Below are 23,458 nucleotides of genomic sequence, written 5' to 3'. Positions count from 1 at the left end.
TTATACATTATATTTTGGTGGGACCACAAAAAATGGTATGTAAAATTGAGGTTACACTGTATACAGCTTAGAGTCATTGTTTAGTCTGTGTGAGGCTTTAATTCCAAAGATCAGTTACTTGGAATTTTTTTTGGTTCTTCTGCTGGGTGAACCTTTTCTAAGAAATGTTTGAATACTGGCATTCTACCATAGCAATTCTGGACCATTGCTGGGGGTCCTATCCTGAACTTCATGGGTGGGTTTTTCAATATAGACCAAATGGCATGAGCACCAAAAAAATGATATGACAGAGGTGGATTTGCATGTAGATGCACAATGAGGTTACGAGAAAGCCGACTCCTTCATGACAAGGACAATGTGCACACCCGAAAGTCAACCAAAAACATTTTTCATGGTTCTATCTGTCAGTATTGACTTTTTTTTTATGTTAACAATTACTTCATGTTGATGTTGTTCTATAGGTGATGCATTTCAGGATTAAATAGCCAAGTCTGTGCCCCATTATAGGTCCCTCTACTTCCAAGGTGTTTCTTTGGTATCAAATCTTTTTATTCCTGACTGGTAACTGACTTGTCTCTTGCCACCAGCCCAACTCTTGCCTGATTTTCTGGACTAGAGAATGTTGTTGTTTGTCTAGACCTCAAACTATTTTGAATTTTTTGCCCTTATCAATCCTAATAGTCACATGGACAACCAGGAGAACTCTATCTCTAAGTATGATTTTCCTACATCTACCCTACACTTAGGGCAACCATCTGTAAGGTGCCATGACAATGATAGCTTGTGTGTATCGCTTTGAAATTTTTATGCTCCTCTTATCTGCAACAATAAAATATGTTAATGATGTTCATTGCTTGTAACCAATAGCTAGAATTACAACTAACTTCCATAAACTACAGACCATGTTCTTAAGCTTCAGAAGTATTTTCTTTGAAAGTTACAGCATGTTGTAAATCGTAAAAATGATTGATGGCCGTATTCAAAACAGCAAGTCTACACTTGTACAGAGACTTGTACACAGATTATTTTATTCATGCGTTATTTGGCTTTCTTTTTAATGATGCTTAAAACATTCCAACACAAGTAATATTTGGCAATGCTGTTGTCCGCCGTTCCCCCTCTATTTATAGACCCGCACCAGCCCCGTAGCGACATCATGAATGGGGCAGAGAGAGCAGGAGAAAAGCTCAACCCCGACCCACCCGCAACCAGAAGATTTTGTGCAGGAGCCGGCCCAAACCCGCCGAACCACAGGTAAACCCATGGGTCTGGCCCGCACATCACTAATTGTTAACATTCCACAGATGCTGCTGAAAATTGTCTCAACTGATGAAGCAAATTGTAACAATTGTTTCAATTCTGCACCTGAATCACTGAGCTGCCAGACTGAAACACCAGTCAGAAACATTACATTTCAAATTTCAATTTTGGAAAAAATGGGAAAAAATAAAAAAATTGGAAAGCAATTTAAAAAGTTTTTGCTTCTGGTGAACAATGTGCAACCAACTGAACTGAAAAAAACCCTTTAAGCTTTTATAGTTTCGAGTGAACAGTTGGGCCTGCTTCCGTGGAGAGGTAGTAATTCATAGAAATCCTTTGTTAGGAGAAGCCCACAAGTACCTTTTTTTCTTAGTGGCTGATTTGTTCTATGTAGGACTGTTAAATAAAGAATTGTAATTAATTAATTAGACATGAGGAGCCACAGGACAAGGGCTCTTACACAAGGTTGTTTTGACGTGCATTCCCGTGCAGTGGATTTTTACTGCATTCCAACAAACAGTAAAGCAGGCGTTAACAGACCTGATATATACATGACGACACGTATATATCAGAAACATTGTGCTAATTTTTTTTAACTTGACCTACACTTAGTAAATGCCCCACTGTGTCATGATTATGTCCAAGCTCCCAGCATCCCTTTGGAAAGCCAGCACACAACCAACTGCAGCCTTTTGGGCAAAAAAAGGGAAATTCTGTATTTATCAGTCAGTATTACTTTAAATGACACTGCATTAACCTTACATAACATTTTCAATATGATGAGACTGATTTAAAAAAGAACATCATTTAAAGGAGAAGGAAAGGTTAAAACTAAGAAAGCCTTATCAGAAAGGTCCATCTAAATATACCAGTAAAGCCCCAAAGTAGTGCTGCTCTGAGTCCCCTGTCAAAAGAAACACAGCATTTCTTTCCTTCTATTGTGTACACATGGGCTTCTGTATCAGACTTCCTGTTTTCAGTTTAAACCTCATTGCCCTGGGCAAAAGCATGTTCAGTTTGCTCCTCTTCCCCACTCCCCTCCCTTTTCTACTGTAATCTGAGCCCAGAGCAGGGAGAGACTCAGGCAGGAAGTGATGTCACACCATGTTAATATTGCAGCTCCTATCCTAAACAAACAGAGAGTTTCTAGAGCTTTTTACTCAGGTATGGTAAAACATTCTACAGAATAAATATAGCATTCTAGCTTGCACTATTGCAGCTAATCTATTGGCAATAAAATGCCTCTGTAGCTTTCCTTCTCCTTTAAAATGCAATTATAACTAATGCTGAAATAATGACTATATTATTATTAACGTTACTGTGTGCATCGGATAGACTGTAGGAGCTGTGCCAGTCAAGAACATGACTTGCCGTGAGCTTTGCAAAATGCATTCATAAATCTATTAACTGCTGTTTGCTGTAAATATTCTTCATGCATTTGAGCCCTTTTGCACAGATACACACACGGAAACATCAGCTTTCATTTACTATATATAGCATAACTTTAGACATCAGACTATTTAAAAATTTCTCCATATCGATTCAAACTGACATCAGAATAAAATGTGTTTACTGTCCACTGCCTGAAAACCTGATTGCATTCTGTAGTACAGGGATGGGATCCGTTATCTGGAAACCTGTTATGCAGAAAACCCCGAATCAGAGGAAGACTGTCTCCCATAGACTTCATTTTAATCAAATATTTTAAAAATAATTTCCCTTTTCTCTGTAATAATAAAACAGTACCATGTACTTTATCCAAAAGTATATAACTTTATATGAAAGATATAATTAATGACTATTGGAATGCAAAACAATCCTATGGGCTTTATTTAATGTTTAAATGAATTTTTGGTAGACAAGTCATAGAGATACAAATTATGGAAAACCCCAGATCGCAAGTGTACTGGATAACAGGTCCCATACCTGTATAGAGTTGGGGGTGAAGTTTTTGTTACTTTTTTACATATATGAAATAATCCATTTCTTGGTATTAGTCTGACTTTTTATTTCCCATTCTTACAAATTACAGCAGTTCTGTCTTGCTTTATGGCAAGTCATACATTCACGATCAGAAGAAATGCCCCCAGACAATAAAGCGACAGACCTTTCATTGATTTGGAGCACTGAAAACATTAAAAAAGCAATAGGATTGTTTTTCCATCAGCACAAATGTATGTTAACTTAGTTACCATCAAATACAAAACATTGTTTGCTTATAAAAGCTAAATCAAATCCAGACTGAAAAATTAAGAATGTGCTTGGTTACACCATGGGAAATGCTATTGTCATCCTTCAGAACCCAGTTTTATCTCCGTTCCATCATTATTTGTTCTATCAAGTCTTGGTGGTTATTAGCTGCCCTTAATACCTATTATTATAGGGTTAATGAAACTGATAGTGTTTAGAGGATTTAGACCTGCATCTTAGGGTCTTCAATGTTCATGAATAAACTTGCAAATTATTCACTGTGTCTATCATTGATCCATTTTTACACCAATGAATCTTGCCATTCCTTGTAACTGATGCCCATTGTCTCCCAGAGCTGAACCTGTTTTGTACCGGCCAGGTGCTTGATGCCAATGTTATTAATAGGGAATAAAGATATAAATATAGGAAGGCCAAAAAAGGCGGCAACCCTATACACTGCATATAGATTTATCCCGTGCTGTAGATATATAGGTGTGCAGTAAGTTGATGATGCACATTTTTTCAGAATTGGAGACCATCATGGAGAGTGAACAATATGTATTTTCATGCATTTTTTGTTTTGCAATCTCTTTGAGATTAAAAATGTCATTTTAATGCCATCCCACAGGTGTGACAAAGCCTTGTGACTATTGTGCAGTTCCAGTAGTATACAGTATATAAACTATTCTGTTTCAGAGGGATCCTATCCTGATTCTAACACCTTTCTCCTACCCACATTGCTCCCACTCACTGCAATGTCCATGATGGGTACTACAGCAGAAGTCCTGTATTTTCAGATATTAATTTATTATTCTGCTGTTTACTTTGTTGCATCATTAACCTTGATGGCTATATATTTTCTGCAGCAGGTATACAAAGCATACAAGTTACAAAGCTGTAATGGGCCCTTGTGAATCAACACTTAGCAAGGCTTTCCTATATAGTAAAGCACAAGTGGCCTTGTAATAACTACTAGCATTGTTCAAGTAAATATTGTTCAGGGAGGAGAACTTGGCTTTTCCATCTTTTAGTACTGTTTGCGAATTATATTGCTTTTATAATATTACCGTTGAGAGGTGAAACAGAGAATGCTTTGCCGGTCATAGATTTGCACTGAGAAATAGAAAATAAATACAAAGGAGCAGGAGGTTGTGGTGCATTGTGCAAGGAGGCATTGTGTTTGCGATTATAATAATGCAAAATACAAGCCATGATCATTCTTACATGGCATTGCAGTATCTAACATAGATATAGTATAAATTGACCAAGTGATAAATGCTCTTCCAGTACCTTGTCCAGCTTGCACACCTGATCTGATACCTGTAGCTTTATCTCGCAAGCACACTCACTATAATTCTGGTTTCATTTATGTAGCAGTGGTATCTAATAGTGATGGGCGAATTTATTTACCAGGCGTGAATTCATGGCGAATTCATGGCAAATTCGCAGCGAATTTGCATGATTCGCCGCTGGCGAATAAATCTGCGAAACTCGCGTGATTCGCCGGCATAAAAAAAATGGACGCTGGTGTCCGTCTTTTGGACGTTGGTGCATTTTCACCAAAAAAAGTCTGCCAGCATCAAAAAACGGCCGCCGGTGTAAAAAAAAAGGCCGTTTTGCGAATTTTGCGCGAAGCGAAAAGGCGGAAATTCGCCCATCACTAGTATCTAAGGCAATGATGGGGGTTTTATTTACCACAGGCAGAATAAAACTGCAAAAAACTAAATGAAACAGAACCCTGTAGAGTCATATTACAGGTAAGGGAGCTGTTATCCAGAATTCTGAGGACCCGAGGCTTTCCCGATGCATCTTTTCATAATTTGAGTCTTCTCACTTAAAATGATACTGACACTAAAAAACTACTTTCAAAATATGAATGTACATTTAGGGGCACATTTACTAAGGGTCGAATTTGGAAGTTAAAAAACTTCGAAATTCGACCATCGAATTTGATACTTCGATAGTCGAAGTATTTTGCAAAAAAATACTTTCACTACTTAAAACTTAGCCAAACACTCAGAAAGGTTATAGGAGGTTCCCCCATAGGCTAAACAGCAATTCGGCAGGTTTAAGGTGGCGAAGTGTCGAAGTCGAAGTTTTTTAAAAAGACAGTACTTCGATTTTCGAAGTCTATGTTTTTTCAATTCAAATCAAATTTTGGCCTATTCGATGGTCGAAGTACTCAAAAATTACTTTGAAATTCTAAGTTTTTGAATTCGAAAATTCACTTCGACCCTTAGTAAATGGGCCTATAGGTCAGGTCGATCATTTTTTGCTGAGAGGTCTGTTTTTGCAAGTAATTTGTAAGTTTTGTTAGTTGAATTTCCTAAACCTGACTGTTTTGCCAACCTGACTGTCCCATCTCTAATGCTAATGGACTCCTGCTGCACAAATAAGTCAGAATATGTAGATCAACACAGGGAGTCAGACAGGTAATGGAAAAGCATCAGTCCAAAAATTTACAGCAAAATTATAAGTAGCATGCAAAGCCAATATTATGATAAATGCAAAAAAGGTTTTATTTCTGGTGTCAGTATCTCTTTAAGTCTACTAGAAAATCATGTAAACATTAAGGGGCAGATTTATTAAGGTTCGAACGGTAAATTTGAATTTTTGAGTTGGATTTTTGGTCAAAACTCACAAATTAGAGTTGGGAAAAATCCAAACTCGAATTTGAGATTTATCAAACCTCGACCCTGGATACAACTCAAATTTGATAGTACGCCACCTAAAACGTTCATGTAGAAGTCAATGGCAGCAGTCCATTGACCCATTTGAAGATGTTAAAGGAGAAGGAAACACTGTGGGAGAAAAAACGTACCCCCACCCCACGTAAACCCCTCCCCCCAGGCTAACTGCCCCCCCGGGGAAATGCCCCATATTTTATACTTAGGAAGGAAAGACTAGTCACCTCGCACACCCTGGCCGTCTGAATCTCGTGACACCTGGTGCTCGATGAAGGAGGTATTGGCAACCTCCAGAACAGTCAGAGAAGAGAAAAATCACCGGCACAACAGGATATTTCTAGCAGGGAAACCCTTGCTCGTTTATTTGCGGATGCAACGTTTCGGGGCATAACCCCTTTGTCAAGCATGTTTTATACTTACCCCTTGTCGCAGATTCTGGCAGTGGCATCCATCTTCCGGGTCCTCGGTAATGATGGGAGATCGGTATGTCGGCTTAACAAGGACCCGGAAGATGGATGCCGCAAAGTCCGCTGCCAGAATCTGTGCCGAGGGGTAAGTATAAAGTATGGGGCATTTCCCCGGGGGGGGCACTTAGCCTGGGGGGAGGAGATAGGGGGGTCTATGTGGGGTGGGGGGTACAGGGTTTTTTTTCTAAAAGAGTTCCTTCACCTTTAATAGCCTTCCTGCCATTCAAGTTTTTTTCGGAGAAAAACTCGATTCGAGTTCAATTTGAATTTGAATCGAGTTTGCAGGTCGGAAACATTCATTTGAATTTTAGATGTTCTAGTTTTTTTTTTTAATAAGATATCATTCGAGTTTCGAGGTCATTCTAGTTGATTCGAGGTAAAAAAAACCACTATCACTCGACCTTTGATAAATTTGCCCCCAAATAAACCCAATAGGCTGTTTTTTTCTTCCAATAAGGATTAAAAATATCTTAGTTTGGAGCTATATCACATGTGGTTGACCGCAGCCCTTTGATGATTCTCACAATTTTATTGTCATTGTACTCCAGAGATTTGGATATTATTGTATTTTCAAGGAGTGTTTAAAGTGACCCTCAGCTGTTTTTTGATTCCAAGTTACTAGGTTGTGCAGAAATATCTTTTGGAGCACCCCAAAAATTTCAAATAAGGACATTTTTGCAAACCAATATTGAAATTGGTCATAACCCCACTGTTCTCTCTGTAATCCTGCTCCCCCTCAGCAGTTCCTCAGCAGCGTCCGCACTGTATAAATGAACCAAAGCAATCAGTACGAACAAAAAATGCCTAAAAAGCCCATTTTCTACTGTTAAAAAGGAGGTTTATGCTCATTTACAAAAGGGAAACACTTAAGATATAATTACTGTCAATTATTTTCAAAGGTTTCCTTAAGTGTGCCTTGCTCGTTAACACTAGTGACCTAAAATCTTGAAATAAAAACTGGAAAAAGGGAGCATGACAAAGAATTTCATTATGCCCCGCTGTCTCGAAGCTCTAGGGAAATATTTGTTTTGTAAAACAAAGAACTAGACTGCTGAGCAATCTGCCTTATCGACTATTAAAATCTGGCAATGACCTCACCCACCTCTGTGTCTGTTGAGTGAAGTAGATGTTGGATTGCTTAAAAATGATTGCCTATGGGTTAATTACGAAACCGACTAAATGAAACATCTGTTTCATTCTGTGCCAGCGGTACTGATAATTAAGGTTTGAAAATTCGACAAAGGGTTGCAGTTCATTAGACAATGTTCACCTTTGTGGTTTTCCAAAGCACTTTGATGTTCATGTCACAATGTGCTTTATGTAGCAAGCAAATTGCCAGTCAAACGGATCTGAGAATACTCTTACAAGTATCAATGCATTTATCTATTTACTGCCTCTCATCCTGGTTTGTAAATAGAGGTTCAATGCAGTTTGTCACAGAGTGGTTTGTTCACTGAAGCATTCATGTTTCCATATGAGTTTCTACACCATTCTTCCTAAATTCTTATTTTCTGTCCATAGTCATAACGTCAGATCTATAAGTAAGAGCATAAGTATTGTAAAGCAATTAGTAGACATGAAGGAAGAAGAGGCTTTAGGGCTCATTTATAAACACAGCCGCAATAGCGGTCACGCAAACATGGACTCAGTTATTGGTGCCATAAACTTGCACGCTTGCACGTATTTGCAGCTGTCCAGTCTGTGCACATATAGCAGAAGCGACACTGAATATGGAAATAATTTCAGGTTTCCAGTTTATTAAAACATTGCACTTTTTCAGCCTCATTTAAAATAAATGGAACAATACGAGGCACATTTACTATGGGTCGAATATCGAGGGTTAATTAACCCTCGATATTCAACCATCAAAGTTAAATCCTTCGACTTCGAATATCGAAGTCGAAGGATTTACCGCAAATCGTTCGAAGGAAAAATCGTTTGATTGAACGATTAAATCCTTCGAATCGAACGATTCAAAGGATTTTAATCCATCTATTGAACGATTTTCCTTCAATCAGAAATTGCTAGGAAAGCCTATGGGGACCTTCCCCATAGGCTAACATTTATGCTCGGTAGGTTTTAGGTGGCGAAGTAGGTGGTTGAAGTTTTTTTTAAAGAGACAGTACTTCGACTATCGAATGGTCGAATAGCCGTACGATTTTTAGTTCGAATCGTTTGATTCGAAGTCGTAGCCGAAGGTCGAAGTAGCCAATTCGATGGTTGAAGTGGCCAAAAAAATACTTCGAAATTCAAAGTATTTTTCATTCTATTCCTTTACTCGAGCTAAGTAAATGTTCTCCCATTGAGTGTCGTGGTCACAGAAAGCAAATATTTTAACATGTTTATTTCTTATATAAGGTTGTGCTAGAAGAAAAAAAATGCTTTAACAGAAAAAAGTTGCATGTGCTTTGTCATGTTTTTTTAACGTGCTCGCACTTTTTTTTTGGCTTGGTCTTGGAATTTAGTATTTTATATTGTACTGCTGAGTGAATTTTTTTTGTCATGCTTGGATTCGCATTGAAATTCCACATTTCGCCATCAGCTGATTTGTTTCACAAAACTGCAACAAAAGTTCAGCTGGAAGAAAAAAACACGAGAAAAAACACCCGTTAACTTCAATGCATTTGGAATGAAAAAAAACGCGAATTTTCACGGGCGTTTCGCCAATTTATTGACTGGCGCCCCGAATTCGCACCTGGCGAATAAATTCGCCCGTCACTATTTGCAACAAAAAGAGTTGCAGAGACAAAAAAGTCAGGCATAGGGAATTTTGCAAATCTTTCAGTAGCTTCATGAATTTCTTACCGAAACGAAATGGCCCAGATTCGCTCATTATATGTATGGAATGGTCCAAAGACATAAACTGCTGTGATTTTTGCACTTTTTTTGCCATGCCCCACACCAATCACCCTAGGCATTAGTCTTTGCCCTACAAAATGATGTTTGAATGGCCGTCTGGGAACATGCCCCAACATTACTGAGATTCCCAAGTTAGTGAGCGTTGAATGTGCAGCAAAGCCCTGTACTTAAGGTGCTTGTTGAGCACAGCAATGCCCCAGACACAAGTGCTGTGTAGGGATGTGCAAATTTTTCTGCCTTGTTTTGCCGCGGAAATGATGCCCATAGACTTGCATGGCGTCGGCGACATTTCGCCGGCGGCGAATTTTTGTCGAAACGAAACGGGTCAAATTCTCCCATCCCTAGTGCTGTGTAAAGGAAGGCTAAGGAGTGAGATTTTACTCTTGCACTATTGTCTTAGGCCTTTTATCCTTATAGAGCTTTGTTCACCTTATTACAAAGGTTGTGCCTATTGTCAGTGTTGTACAGAAACTGTAGCAAATCTAATTCCATAGAGTCACAAGGTTAAACATATCTTGGACCCCTACAAATATAAATTGAATGAAACTGCAAAGTGAAGTGGTGCTTGGACGTGTTGTCACCTCAGAGGGAATGATGTTTATACAGATCTGATTCAGCCATGACAATTGGCTAGTACTGATACTTGTATATTTAGATTTAAATCTTTCTGAGAATTGTGGATTTTTCACATGTGTAATGATTTAACTAGGCAGGGTGTTCCAGCACCCACACTGCTTCTTAATTCTTGAAGGAAGAGAAATATTACCAGCGGATTAACATTTTGTGCATATTCTTGATGTTGACAGACCCCAGTATGAAATCCAATAAAGGATGCCTGCTATTTCAGTAGTTCCACGTACTTATCCCCTGGATGTACATATTTTGGAGGGATAAATGCTATTCACTCATTCTTTACATCAAGCTGAGCCATTAAGTCAGGATTTTTTTTTCATGTTCAGCTCCACTATCCTGAAACTGCCTAATTCCTCCAGGCAATTGATAGACATTTTTATTTTCATGGGCTATGAAGTGAATCAATATATGATTACAAATCATGATGTATACACCTCTTTGCTACTGATTTCAGTACACAATTATTGGACACAATTATCCTTATACAGTACATTTTTATCATACATATCTGTTATCAGGAAACCTGTTATTCAGAAAGCTGCAAGGGCAGTCTCCCATAGACCCCATTTTATCCATATTTTTAAAAAGTATTTTCTTTTTCTCTGTAATAATAAAACAGTGGCTTGTATTTGATCCCAACTAAGATATAATAAATACTTATTGGAAGCAAAACCAGCTTATTGGGGTTATTTTATCTTTAAATGATTTTGTAGTAGACTCAAGGTATGAAAATCCAAATTATGGAAAGATTCCTTATCTGGAAAACCCCAAGCATTCTGTATAATAGATTCCATACCTGTGTATGGATTGTGCTCTATAGTTGTGTATTGGATACAAAGTCAAAATCTTCTCTATTAGGACTTTAAATGTTGCTAAAAGTTACTCTCTCCTGTTGCTACAACTACTCCATCCGAGACACATAAATAAACTGTTCAGTAGTGACCACTGTGTGCAGTTTGCACTGCTTTATTTAAGTATAAGCATGGGATCCATTATCCGGAAACCTATCATCCAGAAAGCTCTGAATTACAGGAAAGCTGTAATCAAATAATTTTATCAAATAATTTAAACTTTTTTAATTGATTTCCTTTTTCTATGTAATAAGAAAATAGTATCTTGTACCCAAACTAAGACATAATAAAGGTATAATGGAGGTAGCAGGGGTATTTAATGTTTAAATGTTTTTTTTAGTAGACTTAGGGGCAAATTTACTTAAGGTCGAATATCGAGGGTTAATTAACCCTCGATAGTTGACCGTCGAAGTTAAATCCTTCGACTTCAAATATCGAAGTCGAAGGATTTAGCGCTATTCGTTCGATTCAAAGGATTTTAATCCATCGATCGAAAAGATTTTTGTTCGACCAAAAAAAGCTAGCAAAGCCTATGGGGGCCTTCCCCATAGGCTAACATTGACTTCGGTACCTTTTAGGTGGCGAACTAGGGGGTCGAAGTTTTTTCTTAAAGAGACAGTACTTCGACTATCCAATAGTCGAATAGTCAAACGATTTTTAGAAGTCGAAGGTCAAAGAAGTTCATTCGATGGTTGAAGTAGCCAAAAAAAACATTCGAAATTCAAAGTTTTTTTCCTCTATTCCTTCACTCGAGCTAAGTAAATGGGGCCCTTAAGGTAGGGAGATCCAACTTATGGAAAGACCCCTTATCTGGAAAGTCCCAATCATTCTGGATAACATTCTGGATAACAGGTCCTATACCAGTTTTGTCAACACTGACAGTCCTCCCTCTTGGTTAAAATACTCCACCCCCCAACCAGTTTAGTTGCACGTCTCTGCACTCTCTCCAGCTCATTTATATCCCTTTTTAAGGACCTGAGTCCAAAACTGCACTGCATACTCCAGATGAGGCCTCACCAGGGACCTATAAAGAGGCATAATTATGTTTTCATCTAAAGTCAGAGTTATATTTCCTATAAATGTATTGTTATATAGCATACTTTTCTGTATTGAGCCCTTTTTACTTCAATGCTCTTTGAGGTTGTGGACACATGTTGAGCCTTTATCAGTGGCATTTGTATCAGGAAAGCTCATTTAGAAGAGCAATGTGAGTTAAGATGGTCTAAAGCATTATTATAACTCCCCAGGAAAGGTCAGCTGTGAATGGCTCTCAGTGCTCCAGTTAAACTTGATTTGAAGAGCACATCTGCTTAAAGCTATTGAATAGTTCATTGTTCAATACTGAATATAATCTAACGCATCCTTTTTTATACACCTGATGAAAAAATCTTTCACACACTTTCATAATTAAGGAAACAAATTAAAGCCAACTGTCAAGGACTTGCTGCAAAAATCTTGAAAGGTAATGGAAGCAAAAGCTAAGTGGTTGTTCTTGAATATTACCTTGGGATATCATTATATGTTTAGGTATATGAGTAGCAGATTACTTGGAGCAGGTTCAATTTACTGTAGATGTTATTGTTGCCTGTAGACCAGTGGTGTGCTTGTTGCATGGAGAGAGACAGTCTTCCACATATAACATTTTCTAAGATTCTATGGTATTTGGAAGATGATGTTATATTAAAAAAAGTCATAAAAGTGCTTTGAAAGCCATTTCTGGCAAATGTGTCTTGAGATGTTGGGGTTATTTATCAAGCTCCGAATATCCGAACCTGATATAATAATAATAATTCGTAGTTTTCGGAGCAAAAAAAACCCAATGAATTATTTGAGATTTATTAAAGTCCTATGGTCTAAAAACTCTGAATCCAAAACCCCGGCATCTAAAAGCTCTCGAGGTCCTGTATCAGTCAATGATGTCCATACTGAAATCTGATGATGTTGGGGATTCAGAGCAAAAAAACTCCCAAAAATTTTTTAGTTTTTGCGGAAAAACCCGAGCAATTTGGAGTTTTTGGGAAAATCTCTGAAGTTTTCAGAGTTTTGCCAGACCCTATTTTTTCTTCATAAATAAGGTCCATTCGGGAAGTTGCTCGAAGTTGGATATTACAAATACTGAGATAACTTCAGACCTTGATAAATAACCCTCATTATGTTCTGCTAAAGTGCTATGCCATACTTTAATATATTTAGGTAGAACCACAAGTAAAGCTAAAGCTACACTCCCCAATGCAACCACAGAATGCAATATATGTAACTACTGTATAACGTTTTCATAATGCAAGTTGTTTCAAAACTACACAACTTTACACAACAATGCATTTATTTCTAATATAATGAAACACAATCACCCATTTGTAAAATAAGGTACTAAGTCCACCCTGGAGCAGTAACCCATAGCAACCATTAAAATGTTTGCTTTTAAACAGGTGACTAGTAAATGCTACTTGCCGATTGGTTGCTATAGGTTCCTGTACCTGGGCATATTTAATGCCTTTTATTACATAACCCTCTTGTGACACTAAAACAGACAGAATTCCTGGCACATACAAGTATTCAATATCTGAAATAACTCCATGACTTGAAAACCAGAGATACTGAAATCATGTGCACCACTGGGGAGGGGGGAGGGGCATGGATGCCCAAATGTGGAAGCTTTTAAGATCAGATTGAAATCTTTCAATACCGTTTTTGTACTGTTCCACATAAAGATCACCTTCACCTAATCATGAAAACAGGTGCCAGTTTCAAGAGGGCATCCCAACATTGTTGAAGTTGGCTAAGTTGATGAAACAATCACCTGCTATTTTATTTGATTATGTTTAATTAAGTTTAAACAGTAATAGGAGGGCATGCTGAACACCAAGTCCCTGTACATAATGCTATATATCAAATAACTGGCAAGTGATTAGTTGCATTGGAAGCTGCATCTCAGCAACAGCTGGGGAACCAAAGGCAAATATGCTTCCATTTTTTATTTCCATTCAAACTATCTGAGTTCATTTAAAGAGATAATTTTCCTATAACCAGAGCAGCGGTAATTATTTGTACTGATACTAAGCCAACCATGGGGGAAACTGCAAACCTACTGGAAAATAAATGTGAACCAAATGTTCCAACCCTATGGCAGGATCACCACACTCCCAACTCCAGCTGTTCAGACAACTTTAGCCTGGTTGAAGGGTAAATACTGATGGGCTGGGGGCTATTTAGGAACACTTTTGTTAATAGCATAATACAACAATAAAACTGCCACAGGGATGTGTCAGCATCACTTTAAAATATGACTCCACAATATGAAGAATCCATTTTATAGCCAAAAATATTTGCCCATATTTATACATCGCAAACCTCATATTACAAACAAAAGGATTATCAGATTCTGACCGTGAAACGAAGTATTTTTTTTCTCTCTTCCCCCAACCCTTCAGCAAAGCCTATTATCGAAATAAACATCTAAGCCAAAAATTGCAGAAGCTCTTTCTGCATTGTTGGCAAGAAAGGAGAAAAACAAAAGAGATTAATACAGCTGCCTGCTGCTTTATATGTACATAATATACAGCCACCATCTGCTGAACTTTCCATCCACTAAATACAAATTTTCGGAATGTTTCATAAAATGGAGTTTGCTGTGAGGTTTTCCCAGCTTATTGAATTATGTTGCATTATGATCACTTGTTTGTCTCACAGTTTACCAATAATACTATATAGGACACAATTCATTTTCAAGCCTTGTCAAAACAATCCTTCGCAGGGCCGGATTTACATAGCGGGCGACCCTAGGCCTGCTGCCGCTCATCACTCCTGTCCCCTTCCCTTTATTCAAGCAAAATATCATCATCGGGACAGGAGCAATGGGGATTTGCACACTGAAAATTAAAAAAAACTATTGTATCTCCTGCGCATCCCCAGTGTTTCTGAACAAATGTGGGTTTAATTGGGCAGCAGGCCACCCCCTAGGCCCGGGCCTTGGTGACCTTTCCACAAATTCGGGCCTGATTTTTAGTTCTTTGAGAGTTTTACACAATAGTGTAGAGAAAATAGGGTACTTGGGGGAGGGGGTACTAATATTATTAAAATATCATATAGTTATCATGTCTGAATCCATATTATTTTTATTTTTTTGAAATTGAATATATTGTTGACTGTGGGTACAGGGCTGCATAGGTTAATAAGCATGTTAGTTAATTAAACTGCATACACATATTTAAAGAATGTTATAATAGAGCAGAGGGAAGCTCCAGTTTGTGTTTTAAGTGGTGGTGGTTGATATTTTTTTGTATCTTGACAAAGGTTCATGTGATGAACTGAAATGTTTGAAATGTCAAGGTATGTATCTGTCAAGGTATCTGATAAGACCCTTGGGTGTCCTTTGTGTCCAATGAACTGGAGTGTACTGTGACTAGGAGCTCACAGGAGATATATACCCAGAAAACATGAAGTGCACTTAGCTTCTTTATGGTAGATTCACTAAAGTTTAGCTCCCCAGAAAATAACTTTCTCAAACAACCACACCACCTCCTCCATTTATATCATTCTATGAAAAATGTGGAACAAACTTGGTCCCACCCAGACTCTATGGCATCCCACAGTAAACAACATTTTATATGTAAAACAGTACTTTGTGCAAAGCCAAAAAGCTAGAATTTCTGTTTTCCAAGGGGGGGATTTCTAAACAAAGTCTTGCCACATGAATGTACCAGCACTGTGGAAAGTGGAAGAATGACCCCCTCCTCCCATGAATCTATGCCCCTTTAATACAGCTCAAGACCTTGTTTGGCCTTGTAGCTGTCGTTTGGCATTGCCTGCTACAGCCAAGTTTATCATCTACAAGGACTCCAAGATTCTTTACCAAAGATTTTCCTAGTGCAGTTCCATTAAGAGTATACGTGGCTTGGATATTTTTACATCCCGGGTGCATGACTTTACATTTATAAACATTGAATCTCATCTGCCACTTAGCTTCCCAGAATTTGTAGAGATCGTGTTGCAAGGATGCCACATCCTGGATGGAATTAATTGGGCTGCATCGTTTTGTGTCATCTGCAAACACTGATACATTACTTACAATACCCTCCCCTAAGTCATTAATAAAGAAGTTAAATAAAAGTGGACCCAATACCGAGCCCTGAGGGACCCCACTAAGAACCTTACTCCAAGTAGAGAATGTCCCATTAACAACCACCCTCTGTAGTTCAATTTTCTATCCATGTGCAAACAACTTCACTAAAATCAACAGACCTTAGTTTAAAAAGCAGTGGTTTGTGGGGTACTGTATGAAACACTTTGGCAAAATCCAAATAAATCTACTGTAATTCCAAAAAAAATATTAAATGTGTCTGATATGATCTATCATGATCTATATCTTCATGAAGCCATGCTGATTACTGCACATGATGCCATTTTACCGAACATAATTTTGAATGTGATCTTTTGCTTTGGACAAGCTGTGGACCAGCCCTCCTGCCCTTCCATTTCCTACTTCCACTCTTGACTGGAACAAACCTGCCTCTCTTATTAGACTCCACTGTCCTTTCTCCACCTCCCCCACTACACTGGCCCCTGTCAGTAGCTGCTCTGTGAGCCTCATGTCCTCGCTGGAAGGATCCTCGGCTGGTGCAGTTTTCTTCTAATAGGAGCACCAGCCCGGGGTTTCAGGTGATCTCTTGGGGGTGCCTAACGTTTGTAACTCCCAAGTTAGAAGACCTTTCCTTCTCCTTTAATAACAGCATTAGAAAAGAGTGAGAACATTTCAGGTCTATTAACTCTTGTAACAAAAGGAAATGCTTATTCTGGAAAAGAACATTCCAGAACATGAATTGTTTACATGGACTTCCATACCACTAACTCAATCCCCAATGCCAAATTATCCTTGTTATTGAGAATGTGTGCCATTGTGCTATTCCAAGTTAAAATGTCCATGGCATAAAGGACAAGCTGAAAGGTCTTTTATTACAGAAAGTTTATTATTGATTTAGATTTACAATAATGCTGCTAGTCTCATTATGGGATTTCCAATTGCCTTAAGCAATGGATTGGAAAACTGTCACACTGAGAATTGCCATATTGTTTAGGTCAATTCTTTTGCAATCATTAGATCCAATCTGGTGCAGCCACGGTCACATTGTTTCTAAAATTGTGACAAATGACAGCAATGTTAAAAACTGCATTTGTGTATTATTCACTGGGCCACTGTCTATAAATGACTTGCCCCATCACCTAATATAAAGCACCCAGAAAGAAGACTGTTAATTATCATATTGCAGTATTGTATTTGATATATTTTACTGATTCTGAAACAGCTCAATAACTTTCTATTTCTGTGGCCTGCAAGTTGCTGACACCCCGTCAGCCCCAGATTATAGTATTTATTTAAATGAGAAGCACTGTTATAATTGGAAGTCACGTCATTTCTATTGCAGTAGGCCAAAACCTAGTCCTTTCTATACTGAATCACTTTAAAAAACATTAGAAATGTTGCAATTATTTTTAATTGCCGTGTTCAGGATAAAGCAATTTAAAATTACCAGAGCTTCAATTTTTAGCACTTTAATTTGAAAGTGAATCAAGTAATTTTCTGCCATGGTAGTTTAAGATATATTAAATCAATTTACGAATGTGGCATTTATAGGAATCAAATCAAACTTAAGCTAAAAACTGGGAAGGTCATGTCAACGACACTGCGAGCATGATAAAGTTGGTTTACCCAGGAGACAAAAGAGAAAGACATAAAATTAGATCAGACAAAAAGTACTTTCAAATTAACGGGAGGGGAATGGAAAACTTGATTGGTCACTTTTATTTTGCATCATTCATAAAAACCATGATATTTTTATTTTTGAAGAACCTCATTGTCTAACTTAAATGTAAACTTTCTGTTTAATTATTGCTAGGCCTTACATGTTATTCAAATTCTAAACTTGATGTTATAAGAACGTTTGGCTTAATATTATGTTGTTATTGCACTGATGTATTCTATACTGGGGGGTATTTATTAAAACTCTACTTTTCTCACTCTAATAAAAGAAAAAATAGACCAAACTCCCAAACCAAAATTTCCTGAATTTATCAATAATTCTTCTTGAAAAAGTCGGTGCGAAAAAAAAAAACAGAATGGTGTGTTAATTCCAATCTTGCGACTATTTCCGAAAACTCAATTTTATTGAATTACAACTGAAATGTATCAGATTATCATGTAAAAACCAGAGCAGATCACAATGTCAAGAAACATCTTCAGGGACATCTGACATTGACTTCTACATGATCTCGACAGGTTTTAGCTAGAGTATTTTTGGATTAGGATTTTTAGCAGCTTCGGGGTATAATAAATCTTGAGGTTTTTTTCCCTCTAAAAATTAGATTTTTTCCTTTTAAAAACTCAACCGGAAAAATTCAAGGTTTAATAAATAGGCCCCTAGTTGCTGAGGTGAGGTCATAAAATGGGCTGATGTCTGAATGATTTCGCCACTATGATGGTGGCCCAAATTGGACAAAGAGTTGAATCACATTTACCTAGGCAGATCCAATTAGAAAGGGCAGCATCAATGGCTTTATATGGCTTCATCTGTCAGGACTTTCCATATTTCAAAATAGGTATCTGACAGAGGGGTGATCAGATATTAGTTTAGTAGGTAATAATTATGACTCTATAGAGACCAATGCGTTAATAACTCAGGAGTAGTTGAGTTGGTAGCTGGTATTGGCTGGAACATGGCTGCTTTAATAATAGAACATACAATCTAATATAAACACTAAGGGGCAGATTTATCAAGGGTCGAAGTGAATTCGAGGGAATTTTCGAAGTAAAAAAATTAGAAATTCAAAGTAATTTTTTGGATAACTTCGACCATCGAATAAGATACTACAAATTCGATTCGAAGTAAAAATAGTTTGAATATTCGACCATTCGATAATCGAAATACTGTCTCTTTAAAAAAACTTTGACTTCAATACTTCGCCAAATTAAACCTGCCGAAGTGCTATGGGCACCTTCTACAACCATTTTCTAAGTCTTTACACATCGAAATAAAATCGTTCGATTGTACTCTAAAATCATTCGATCAAACAATTTTACTTTGATTGTTCAATGGCCAAATTCGGTGAAACATACTTCAACTTCGATATTCAAATTAGAAGTATTTTAATTTGATGGTCGAATTTCGAAGTATTTTACACTTCAAAATTTGACCCTTGATAAATCTGCCCCATAGTCAATATTTTCTGCTACAAACTCCGATCAAATCCACTCGGGTTTTTTATGCTTATTTATTATTACATTTTCCCGAAAATCTACTTTGCGGGAAAAAAACTGATTCTCACTAATTTTTCAGACTTTTTCATCTGATTTTCGTGATTTTCACAATTTTTTCGTGATTTTAATCCGAAAACTTCAGGGTATTGCCCGAAACCCAGAGCACATCAAAAAATCATTGGGACTTCTCCCATTGACTTATATGCAACCTCGACAGGTCTGAGATGCCGGATTTCCAAATTCGGACTTCCATCCTTGAGGTTCAATAAATTCCGAAAAATTTGTGATTTTTTTAAAAGTCAGATTTTATTAAAAAAAATCACAAATTCTTCATGATTTTTGCATTAGGAGTTTAGTTAATAACCCCCTAAAGTAGTCATTTTGTATATTATTATTTGTTTTTTATAAACTGATATTTCACTTTGAATGGAAAAAAATCATTCAATTTTTAGTGAACGATAAAAGCAAAAACATCTTTCAGAAACAATATTCAACCAACCCATTGATCAGTTTAAACTGGAGCCTGGGGTGAGTTTTATAAATTACAAACATTTAGAACACTGTTTTTCCACCTGTTCTTTTTGAAAATATAAAACCATTCCAGTGTATGTTGATGCCAAAAATAAAAAATGAGGAAGAGATTGGGAGGTAGAAATATGCTGTGTAGGCAGGGTGATGAGAGACATTTTTCATTATGCTGTTATGACTAGTGAGTATCAGACAGTTATATATCTGTAATTAGCACTGTAAACATAAACAGCTGATATCCAGTAAAAGCATTTAAGGTTGCCAACGCTATTTTAATAATCCACAACACATGAATGAACACCTAGATTTTTGCTTTTAAAGACTCACTGGATACTAACAAAATTATAGCATGGTGCTTTGAATATGTTTTTTGTTTGGCTGGAAATATAGCATAATCCATGGTATCAAAAGTAGGAATTATAAAAATATAATGATAGCAAAATGTACTACTACAAGTGTGTGTGGCACGATAAGTTCTATTTACTTAGTGATGCAAATAATGTGATTAGTGATGGGCGAATTTGCACCGTTTAAATTCGCCTTAAAATTCATGAAACTGCGCTGGTGTCTCGTTTTTGACACCAGCGTCCGTTTTTTTGGCGAAAATACGCCGGTGCCCATTTTTTTGACACCAGAAAGTTTTCGCCAGCAAATTTTCACGCCCGTTTCGCAAATGTATTCGACGGCGGCAAATCACGCAAATTCGCCACGAAAATTCGCCCGCATCAAAAAACAATGGACGTCGGCGTCCGTTTTTTTGGACGCCGGCGTATTTTCGCCCATCACTAAATGTGATGACACCACAGTGTTGTGTGATTGACACTGAATGATTAAGGTATTAGAAGAGGATGTTCATTTGTTCGGAGTTTATATTTGTTGTTCTAATTGTCCTATTCACCCGAATGCAGAAATGGTTTTAGACAAAACTGGGCCCTAGGCTGTGTAGTGGTTTCATGTTCATCAATTCACTGCCTATATAGTCTCTCTCTCCTAGAGACACATAAAGAACAATCTTTAAAGGAACAGTAATGCCAAAAATAATAATTGTTATAAAGTAATTAATATATAATGCACCATTTCCTCTGCACTGGTACAACTGAAGTGTTTGCTTTAGAAATACTAGTATTAGAAATATAGTTTTTATAAACAAGCTGCTGAGTAGCCATGGGGGCAGCCATTCAAAGCACAGGTTACATAGCAGATAACAGATGCACTCTGTAGAATCCCATTGTACTCTATTACAGAGCCTTTGTTATCTCATAAGTAGCCTGTGCCGTTTCTCCGTTTTTTAGCTTGAAGTCTTTCTGACTTTATTTTAATGAATTTAAGATTTGTTCTCTGTCTGCATTGTATAAATCATTTGTACCAACACTGTGGGGTGCCCTGGCATGGGGGGGGGGAGACTTAAGATCAGTTAGGATAAGATTTGCACAGGGACACACAAGGACATACATATTCACTGCACGGCTGAGTATGACCACCTTTAGGATGCAGAGCCATAAATCCAAGCTTGCAGGCAGTTTGTTTTGATTTCGCTAGATCTTCTAAATACAATATATTGTAATTTGTAACATGACTTCTGATGAACTAGAAAGTAAACAAAAGGAGGAACTGAGGGGGTTCAATTCACATTCTTCACACATATCAGCAACAATGTATCCAGAACAGCTGCTTTGCTAGCGCAGATACATTCCAATTTGCAGATAACCAGTTTTGATCTTATCAGATTCAGCCTTTGGAAAGTGGATTTTGAAGGTGAGGACTGTTGGTTACCTTCAGAAGCCATGTTCCAATATCTTGTACTGATAAAAACTAGCGAGATCAAAACAAGCTGTCTACAAGTTTAGGTTATAATCTTGAATTAGCACCTCTCTCAACACCTAAGGGTAAAGCCACACTGGGCGTTTCGGGGAGATTTAGTCGCCTGGCGACTAATCGCCTTGTCTTTCTCCACGAACGCCTTCCCTCACTCTGCACTGGCTAAAATGAAAAATCGCCGGCGCTAATCACACGCGGCAATTTGTTTTCTGAAGTTGGCCGAAGTTGCCTCATGAGGAAACTTTCGGGCGCTAATCACACGCGGCGATTCGTTTTCCAAAGTCGTCCGAAGTTGCCTCATGAGGAAACTTTGGCTGACTTCGGAAAACCAATCGCCGCGTGTGATTATTTTTATTTTAGCCAGCACAGAGTGAGGGAAGGCGTTCAGGGAGATTGGTTGCCGCAAAGACGAGGTGATTAGTCTCCAGGCGACTAAATCTCCCCGAAACGCCCAGTGTGGCCTTACCCTAAAAATACCTTATCATTTATATAATGACGGTTTCAATACTGATATTGTTACTGGGATTAGAAATAAGCAAAAAGGAAATCCATGGGGCTCCTTACCCCAGCAGAAACTTGCATACCAGGCCCGTGGTGTTTGAAGCCATTTGGAGAGCACGGCTGGAGGTGAATGCATTGCTTTAACAGTGCCCCAGAAATCAGAAAGAAATGCAAAGAAATGAAAAATTTAAATGCAAAAAAAAAACTTTTAAAAATAAATAAATCCGCAACAAAAAAGCATCTTGAATGTGAATCTGTGTAGAGCTCAGTAGAGGTACCCATACGTTTGATGAGCCATGAATGATTCATTATAATAATCAATATGAAAACTGCTAATTCTTACTTTGAGCAAAGCAGAGAAATAAGGGAGGTCCAGTTTACAAAGGATAATATAAAATGTACAAAAACGACTACAAATCACCTTTACATCGCAAACCAAGTGCACACATATGGGGCACGAGCAGCTTAAAAAATAGATTGCGTAATATTTTGATTTTGCCTGATTAATACATTTCTTTAACATAAGCATTCATAGTCTGACATAAATCATGTATTGTTAGGATTTGTGTTCTTAAGAGGGAGACTAGAGATTGCAACATCATGTGGAAGTAAGACTGTATATAAACATATGGGAATTAATGTGATAAACAATGAATAACAAATTACATTTGACAATGTTTTCTTTATGTTTCTTGCCTATTACATAAGATCAGAATGCATTATAGGTCACATAATACAAAATCAACTCAGTTCAGGTTCTTCTGTGAATGCCAATATTTTTGACATTTATAACTATACATATCTATAGCTACCTGTATATACATGATGTGATCCCATCTTAATTCGAATGGTCTCTAAACTAGGAAATGTATTTATTTTATTTTTTAATTCCTCTCAATATGAATTTGTTCTCCTCTATTATTTTGCTTAGCTTCTATAAAGGTACAACTTGCATTTTCACTCTTGGCAAAATCCCAATAGTTTACAGATTGTCTTGCCAGAACCTCCCTTTTTAACTTCAATTAGAAATGCAGTGATTGGGCCAAATATGGAACCAAATCTAAACTACAAATTTCATATTCAAGGTGGAGAAGAATAAAACACTTGAGTGTATGCTGTCCAGAGCATTATAGTAATATGACTTTGAAGGAATTATATATTAAGGTTCAAGTTGTGTTTTCCACAAAAATTAGAGTTTTAGAGTTTTTGGTCAAAACTTACATTTTCAGGTTAAAAAACTCACATTTTTCAAAATTTATTATACCCTCGACCCTGGAAATAGCTCAAATCTGAAAATAAACCTGTCGAGGTCATGTAGGAGTCAATGGCAGAAGTCCCTTGAACCATTTGAAGATGTTAATAGCCTCCATGATGTTCATGGGTTTTTTCGGAGGGTTTTGCCCGATAACTTGA

This window comes from Xenopus laevis, chromosome 1L (genome assembly GCF_017654675.1).
Source record: "Xenopus laevis strain J_2021 chromosome 1L, Xenopus_laevis_v10.1, whole genome shotgun sequence".
Lineage (NCBI taxonomy): Eukaryota > Metazoa > Chordata > Amphibia > Anura > Pipidae > Xenopus > Xenopus laevis.
This window is presented reverse-complemented; position numbering follows the sequence as displayed.